We start from the raw sequence: 8477 nt of genomic DNA, 5'->3' as shown, positions 1-8477 counted from the left end.
AGCAGAAGGAACCTACAGCACCACCCATATGAATCACCTCGAGACCCTATGCAGATAACCCATCCATGTGTTCATTTGTCATGCAGAGTAGGAGAGTAGGTACAAGTGGGGTGGCCATGTATCCCACCTCCACATATGTTGGAAGTATGTGTAAAAACAGTGTGTGTAACTGAACTAAATATAAAGGCATCAGATGTATATTTAGCTTAGATAGGACAGGAACTTCCTGTTGATTTTCAAATTATCTCCTCCAGTGTCCTGAATGGTTCAACAGGAGACTTCCTGCTTTGTGAGCATACTTCCTCCCAGCTTGCCTCCAGAACAGTTGTTGAATAGACTGTAGACAACAGCTGTTAGCTATTTTTCTTCTCTCCTCATTCTATAGATAGTTGTTTCTCTTCTGAATTAAAAAAAAAATCATTTCATTCTTTAAGTAGCCTGGTGCTTTATTCTCTCTGCATATTGAAACTCTGCCAACAACATCATGGCCAAGTGATCTGTATAGGGCAAAAGTGCAGAGGAAGTGCCTTCATATACACCCACTCCTTGTGATCAGTTACATTCCCAACCCAGTGTCACTGATCATAAGGAGGAGGTATTTGCATGGACTAGTCATCCATAAGTTTGAAACATGTAGACCCCTTAGAAATTGAATTAAAGTAGAGGGTGGAGGCAGTCTTTCCATGCCTGCTCTATTGTCTTGTGTGATGAATGAACATACAGGCTGGTCATCTGAACAGGGCTACATAAAAAGGTAATATGGTCTTTCAGGTTCCACCAACTAATTGCCCAGCAGTAGCCGCTATGCAGCTGAGTTGAGCCACCACACAGCCCAGCCAATTTTTTTCCTGGGGAGGAGCTGTCAGGGATAGGGGAGGCAAAAAACTAAAGGCACAGATATGCTGGCTAGGGGGTGGGAAGGAAGCAGGTCTGATGGCAGCAGCCACTTTGCCTGGCCTGACACTAGCAGTGGTCACCACACTTCTTGGCCCTCACCTGGTTCAGTCCTCATAGCAAATATACAACTGAAACTGCCCGGAGCTGGGGATCTCACACACACACAACTTGCCCAGCCTTTTCCTGCAGGAGTGATGCCAAGAATACAGAAGGAAGGAAAGGAGAAAAGGAAGCAGCAAAAGGGAAAAAGCTATGTGGTTCCCTCAGAAGGAAATGAGAAAATAGTGTGGGAAGGGATAAAGATGAAAATGACATGCCCCCCACAAGTCTTTATGATTCCCCTTCTAGTGGGTATGTGTCTATTCATGAATACTGTTACATCATATTCCCTCCCCCAATGTATCCCTATTTAATTCCCCCCCCCCAAGACATTTCTTGGTTCCTTCATTCAAACTAAAATTGGTGCTAGTTTTGTGGCATGTATACAAGGTGTGTGTGTATATACTTAGGGCCACTCCACACCCAATTAAGGAAGTGGGAGTCCTACCCTTTGCAAACGCCATATTTTTGGCATTTTGCACAACGTTGTAAACATCCAGCGTTACATCTGCAAACCGCCTGCTACATCCTCTATTGTAAAGCACTTGCAGGGGAATCCACAAAACTGGATTACCCCTGCCATGTAGTGCTAGCAGGATGAGAGCAGCCAGCAAGACACTCACACAAGACACATGCATTACCAAAGTGGCTGAAGTAGCGAGATTTCCAGCTCCAGTGCCCACCCTTGAGCCCACCTCCCACTCCCACTCTCTTAACCCGGAACGGGGCTTTCTTATTAAAAAAAAAACTCCCTGGAGCAACAAACATCACAAAGTAAACTTTTCCCCACCAGTTTGCCCATAAAGCATGCCTCTTCCCCACCAAAAAAATTGCCCCCCCAATTTTTTTAAGCTTCAAAGCTCCAGATTGCAAGACAGCTTGCAGTAAAAGGAGCCCTAAGCATCTATGAATAGATGCATATGCATTTAAATGCAGAAGCCATTTTTAGAAAAAAAATTGCTCGCAGTCCCTTTAAAAGAGGGAGAAAGGTGATTGGCTGCATGTCTTGATTGACAGGTGGAAGAGCGGAGCATGTTCCCCTCTTCTACCATTTCAAGCAGCCGTGCAAAATGTCAGGAAGCATGAGATGGCAGCAGAGGAGTCAGCAGGTGAGGAATTCCGGGAGGCACATTTTTTTTTAGCATTACGCCATTGCGCTGGCATAAGGCTTTTTTTTTCCCTGTGCAGAATGGCCCTTAGTATATATGCCAGAAAACCAACACCAACTTTAGTTTGAAGGAAGTGCATGTCTGAGGAGAAAATATTAACTAGTCTGTTAAAAATAAAAGAACATCTGGTATATAAGATACCCTGAACTCAAATATGTGGTTATTGTACAAGTTTAAGATTCTTCATTTGGGATTGCAAAGGACTTTGGCTTTTCAAAGGCATGCTTTTCATTAATGATTACTTTCACAAGTAATCTTTACAATGAAGGTCAGGGTTTTGACACTCCTCCCAAAGCTATAAATGGCTTGCTCTTGTTCAAAGTCACTTATCTAATTTTATATTGCCAGGCTGTTGTCACAAGGTTTTAAGTTCTCTAAAGGCTGTGAATATACTGATTAAACTATGAGAAGTCAATAAAACTTGACCTTTGCCAGTCTCTGCCAGTCAGTCATTGTCAGCACAAGGCTCTATCTTACCCTCCATAGTTTTCAACATCTATGTAAAGACACTGGGAGAAGTTATCTGGAGATATGAGCTGAGCTGCTACCAGCACAGTCACTTCCAGTAGATCCCAGGGAAGCTTTGAAAAAAAGAACAGGTCCTTGGAAGTGCTTTTGGAATTAAAACTAAACTAAATTAAAACTTGATACAGACAAAAGAGAAATACTATGGGAGAGGGGGAACCAGGGTATATCCAGTTTTGAATGGGGTTGTCCTCCACTAAAGAAACAAGTTTGTCATTTGGCAGTGCTGCAGGACCCAGGTCTCCTGTATGATAAACAGGCAGTACCAGTGACCAGGGGTGCCTTTTGCAAGCTTTGCTGATGAATCAGCTGCAGCCCTTCCTTGGCAGCAAAGATCTTGCTACTGTGGTGTATGCTCTGGTAACTTCTAAACTAGAATACTGGGAGCCTGCAAAACTCACAGGGCAGGGTTCGATCTCCCCCCCCCCTCTCCTGCCTATGTGAGTCCAGCCTGGCCATCTGACCTTGAAGCCCAGTGGTGGTAGTATTTGGGAGCTGCTATGAGCCCAGAGAGGGTCCCAGCATCACCTCAGCAGGGCCCAGAGAAGCTCCTAGTGTCTGCTATGACACAACCCCAAACCCTTCCCAGTGTCTGTTACTGCATCAGTGCCCAGATCAGATCCTGGAATCCACTGTCATCACAGCAGAGTCAGGAGTAGCTCCTGAATGGGCCCACCATGACTCCTAGGCTCCACCAAACAAGTTTGAAAATGTGGTTCTTTGCACAAGCACATAGAATACTCCTTTCCTTTGGGATGGGATTTAAGCCTGCCCTATGATTTTTAAAAAATCAGATTTTTCTACACACCTCAGGAATTTCCCAAATATGCAGAAAAATCTCGTTAGCGTCTGTATGTCCAACACCATTTAAGTGTCCACAGATCACAGTCACGCATGGCTAATAGCATATAGACAAATGGAGGTCCACAAACTCAGCGTGGGGGGATTCCATTTCTCTCCCCTTTGCAAATCTTGCCCAGCCAAACCAATTTTAGCAAAGTGTCTCTGGCCTACCCAAGCACCTTTTCAGGTAGAATGCAAGTGCTGAAGCTGCCTGAGAAAACACTTTCTGAATCACTTCACTTGGAAGGTTTGCCTTTAACTCAATCAATGTTTCTTTATCACAGATTTGCTAAAACCATTAACTAGTCTCTGTTTCTTTATTTCATACCAGTAAGTAGTTCAAATACATTTTAGGAGCTAACTTCCCCATTCTGGCCTTGGGATTCATTTTGGCTATTTAAATTCAACCCAGTCTTGTGTGCTCTGTCCCTCAACCTACAACATACACCCTGCTTCACACACTAGTTCATCTTGCTGTTTTTCTAATCTTTATTGGGCTTCTCCATGTGGAAGGTAGCTATGGATGGGAAACTGGCTGGGAGAGATAACTGAGAGAAGAAATTAGAACACTTCTCTACCCTCTCTGCAGCCAGGCAATAGTGGAGCCTGAAATGACACAGAGTCACATGGAGGCTAAAGTGATTTTTCCGACTCCCTGGGTGGGCAGAAATATCTGGAAAAATATCAGAATGGGTTTAAATCCCACCAAACTAAAGGAGTGTTCTTTACATGGTGGCAGTGAAATCCAGGATCTGACACCATCAGCTATTTTCTTTCTTCTTGTATGTTTGTTTAGTTTAAATAATGTGAATGTATTAGGGGCTCTTATTTAGTTTTCCAATAAAAATCATTTTTAGTCACTTCAAAGTTTGCCTCTACCCAAGATTTCTTGTTAGGATCTCCCCCCTAGACACACACACACACACACACACACACACAAACACCATCTACACAGGTGGAATAATCTTGCTGATTACCCCTTTTGTTTAGCAAGTCTCCTATAATCAATAATTCTCTTATCATATATTCAGGTGACAGGTTTATTTCAGGTAACAGAAGGGAGGGAGCTCAGCAGATATGTGATATCACAGAGCCTGCTTTTTGAAGATGTCATTTTCTCCAAGGGAACTGATCTCTGCAGCCTCATGATCAGTACCAATTCCAGGATAAGTCAAGATCCCACTTGGGGAATCTGCATTAACCCTGATTCCTATATTAATGCACTGGCAGTCTTCAAGCTTATCCTGGATGCTTTGGGCTGATCCTGTATTGAGCAGGGGGTTGGACTAGATGGTCAGTATGGCCCCTTCCATGATTCTACACAAAGGAATGGCTGTGATAGCCCACATGACTATGAAACTCATCTGTGAATAAAAGATTGGGAGGAAACCTTTAAATTAAGTATTCTGGGATGAGAAATGAAAATATGGCCTGGAGATGTGCCTCATAGATTATAGAAAGAAGAAGATTAAATATATCTGTCTAGATAAACATTTCCTTGTCCAACATATAGTAATCAGTCCTGTGCAGGACAGTTTTCACTAAACAGGAGTAGGTGATTAGGAAAATACTTACTTGCCAAAGACCACAGCAGTATGCTACTACAGTCAGGAGGAATTTTCCAGATATCTTCTCCACAATTGTCTGCAGGTTCCTAAGTTGAATATTTACTTTCTGTATCATCATTCCACTGAAATACCACAATACATTTGTGTATTAAGATTTTATGCACGTCCTGGGTGTGGCTTAAGATGGCGTCCTGAATGGATTGCAGAGTAATCTCTGAAGCCTGACAGGGGTTAATTGCGGAAGCAATTAGCAGAAAAGAGGAGGGGTTCGCAAACCCCACCTCACCTTTCTACCCAGGAAGCTCTAGGGAATTCTTGGGGCCGTCTCCAATCCTTTAGGGAGCATATCTCCCTGGATTATAGGCTGTCAGCGTTTCGGGTCAAGAGGACGTTGCCATGTTCTGGACTTTTCTTTCCTTTCTTTCTTTTCTTCTTTCAAGAATCTACTTTGACCCTCTACTACGATTTACTGCAAACGAATGCTGTGAACTGAGGGGAGGACATCTGCTAAATTCCAAGATATCAAGACATCAATCAACGCACAGAGACGCAAGTATTTCTCCATTTCTCCGTTTCTCTTTTCTCCCCCGTTTGTGGCTCTGCTTGAAGCCACCTCGATATGAGGCAGGCTAATTCTCTTTCCTAAGCAGAAGAAGGACTTAAATCAACTCAAACTAATTAGTAATAGCTCTTACTGCATTTGTTTTGGTTTTTGGAGATAAGAGATAAGAGCCGTGTGTGGGAAGATCTCGCGAGAATTCTGTTCCAGTACGAGACACTGCTTTACTGACTTCAATACGTCACTTGTCAGCGTCAATACCAGGAACGTCGGAGATCAAAACAGATTGTTGCTTTTGTTAGGACTCTGTAGGACCTCTAATGGCTATTTACAAAATTGCCTAAGATTAACTGATTTTCAAGCCTAAAACATGTCTATGCTAAAAAGAATGGCTTATCTAATAGAGAAACCAACTCAAGATCTGAAAGCATTTACAGATGGCTTGCTTAAAAATATGCTCAAGGAGATCAAAGACGGCAAGGAAGAAGTCTCTAACAGGAATGATGAATCAATAACAGTGGCTGATGATAGCTCTAAACAAGGTGGAAAACTACCAGCAGAAGAGAAATTTGAAACTATGGAGATGGAAAAGGGGATGTCGGAGCTTTGCAGCCTAGATAAGGACACCCTTCCTTAAAAGACATATAGCCACTCCAAAGCAACAGTACACAAGGATCAATCAAAAGATATATGGATCTGCTGTGAAAGTAATTGATTTAAAGGAGCTTCTTGGGAAAAAAAACTGTACTGATATTGGAGCCCAGGAGGTACAACTGCTTCAAGATTCACCGATGTATACTCCGAGGGAAAGACTACAACTGCACTCTCTAAGCCAAAGGCCAACTGGACAGAACATAAGTCAATGGGAACAACAAGATGCAACAAGCCTCAATATGAGACCCCCTTAAGAAGTCTGGGGAATGGAAAGGAGATACAGTGGTTGAAATTCTTTTCCTCCTTTTTCTTTTTTTCTGTAGCCACATAGGCAATATAACTAGTTAATCTGGGGTCTAAGATCTTCTAAGTAAGCTGAATCTGTATTATTAAATCTAACTTCGCAGTGTTTCCCAGCCCAAAATTAAAGCTTAATTAAAAGGAGACACCTAATGGAATGGGTTTAAGAAGACTATGCTTTACTGCTCATTGTAAGTCTATACTATCATGTAAGTGTGGGGTCTTAGATTTCCTATGTTAGCTGAATTTGAATTATATAACATATCTCTGTAGTGACTCCCAGTTTAGACTTAAAGCATAACTAAAAGGAGGCACCTAATTGAGGAGGTGTAAATGTAACTAACAAAGACTTTATTTTACTATTTTTGTACTAACAACTTATACTTATATAACTTATATAGCTTATATTTATACTTATCTAACAACTTATATATTTTTCCTCTGTACAACTAAGTAGGCCTCTTTTCTTAAATGTGGCGGAAATGTGGATGGCTCTAAGATCGTGTTAAGTACAAATTGTTTTATAGGTGTTAGGGGACATTAAAAATGACTGCTACAATTGTTAAAAAATATGAGCCTAGGAGGTACGACCGCCTCAAGATTCACCGATGCATACTCTGAGGGAAAGAACACAACTGCACTTTCTATGTCAAAGGCCATCTGGATAGAACGCAAGTCTACGGGAATCTCCGCAGTGACTCCCAGCCTAAACTTAAAGCACAACTAAAAGGAGATATCTAATCGAGGAGGTGTAACTAATGAAGACTCTATTGTACCATTTTTGTATTAATAACTTACACTTATATAACTTAACAACCTTAACAACCCATATATTTTTCTTCCATATAACTAAGTAGGCTTTTTTTTTCCCTAGTGGAAAGGTGGATGGCTCTAAGATTGTGTTAAGTATAAATTGTTTCATAGGTGTTTTGGGACACCAAAAATGACTGTTAAAATTGTTAAAAACTAAGCAAACAAATGCTGAAACGATGGTAACAAAGTAGGCTTCTCCTTCTAAATGTGGTGGAAACGTGAAAAAGTTTATAAGCTTCGGGTAAAAGTCCATAATATTGTAGCCATGTGGAGTCTTATAATTTAAATGAAGAGAAGAGGCCTTTCAAGAACAATGGGGCCCTTATCTGATTTACCTAAGAAAATAAGTTAAAAGGGGATTGAAAAGGGGTATTAAGTGTATTAAATGAAGAGCATAATCTTTTTCTTTCTGTATCAATAAAGTAGATTACTTGCATTGTACTATCTTTAATCTTGGAAAATAAAATTAAAAACTTTGAATTAAAAAAAAAGATTTTATGCACGTCCAATGATTTTCTATGTTTGCTTTTGCTTTTTAAAGAGTAGCAGTCATTTCTGCTGATTCTCCTTTTGTCCTTGTCATTTCATGCACTCTGTATGCATATAAAGTTACCACTTTTATAGATATATCTTGAGAACATTTGAGTCCCGTGGCACCTTTAAGACCAATGACGTTTAATTCTGGACATAGCTTTCTATTGGCGTTATTTTTGAATGATAACAAAAAGTAATGGGAATAGTTGGAAATGGAGTCCAAATTCATAATGTGCTTCTTTGGGAAAATATTTGAATACATAAGCCACATGCATGGAAGTGTAGTAGTCAAACTATTACAATATGAGAACAAGGTTTGAGTTCAGTGACACCTTTAAGACATGAAAGCTTATACCCAGAAAAAAACGTTGTTGGTCTTAATGGTGTCATCAGACTCAAACATTGTTCTGTTGCTCCAGAAACATGGGTTCCCAACCTGAGTCAATCACAATATGGGATTTACCATATGAAAAAAACACTATGTTCCAACAAAGTAATGCTACAACCACAAGATGG

This window comes from Paroedura picta, chromosome 2 (genome assembly GCF_049243985.1).
Source record: "Paroedura picta isolate Pp20150507F chromosome 2, Ppicta_v3.0, whole genome shotgun sequence".
Classification (NCBI taxonomy): Eukaryota; Metazoa; Chordata; class Lepidosauria; order Squamata; family Gekkonidae; genus Paroedura; species Paroedura picta.
This window is presented reverse-complemented; position numbering follows the sequence as displayed.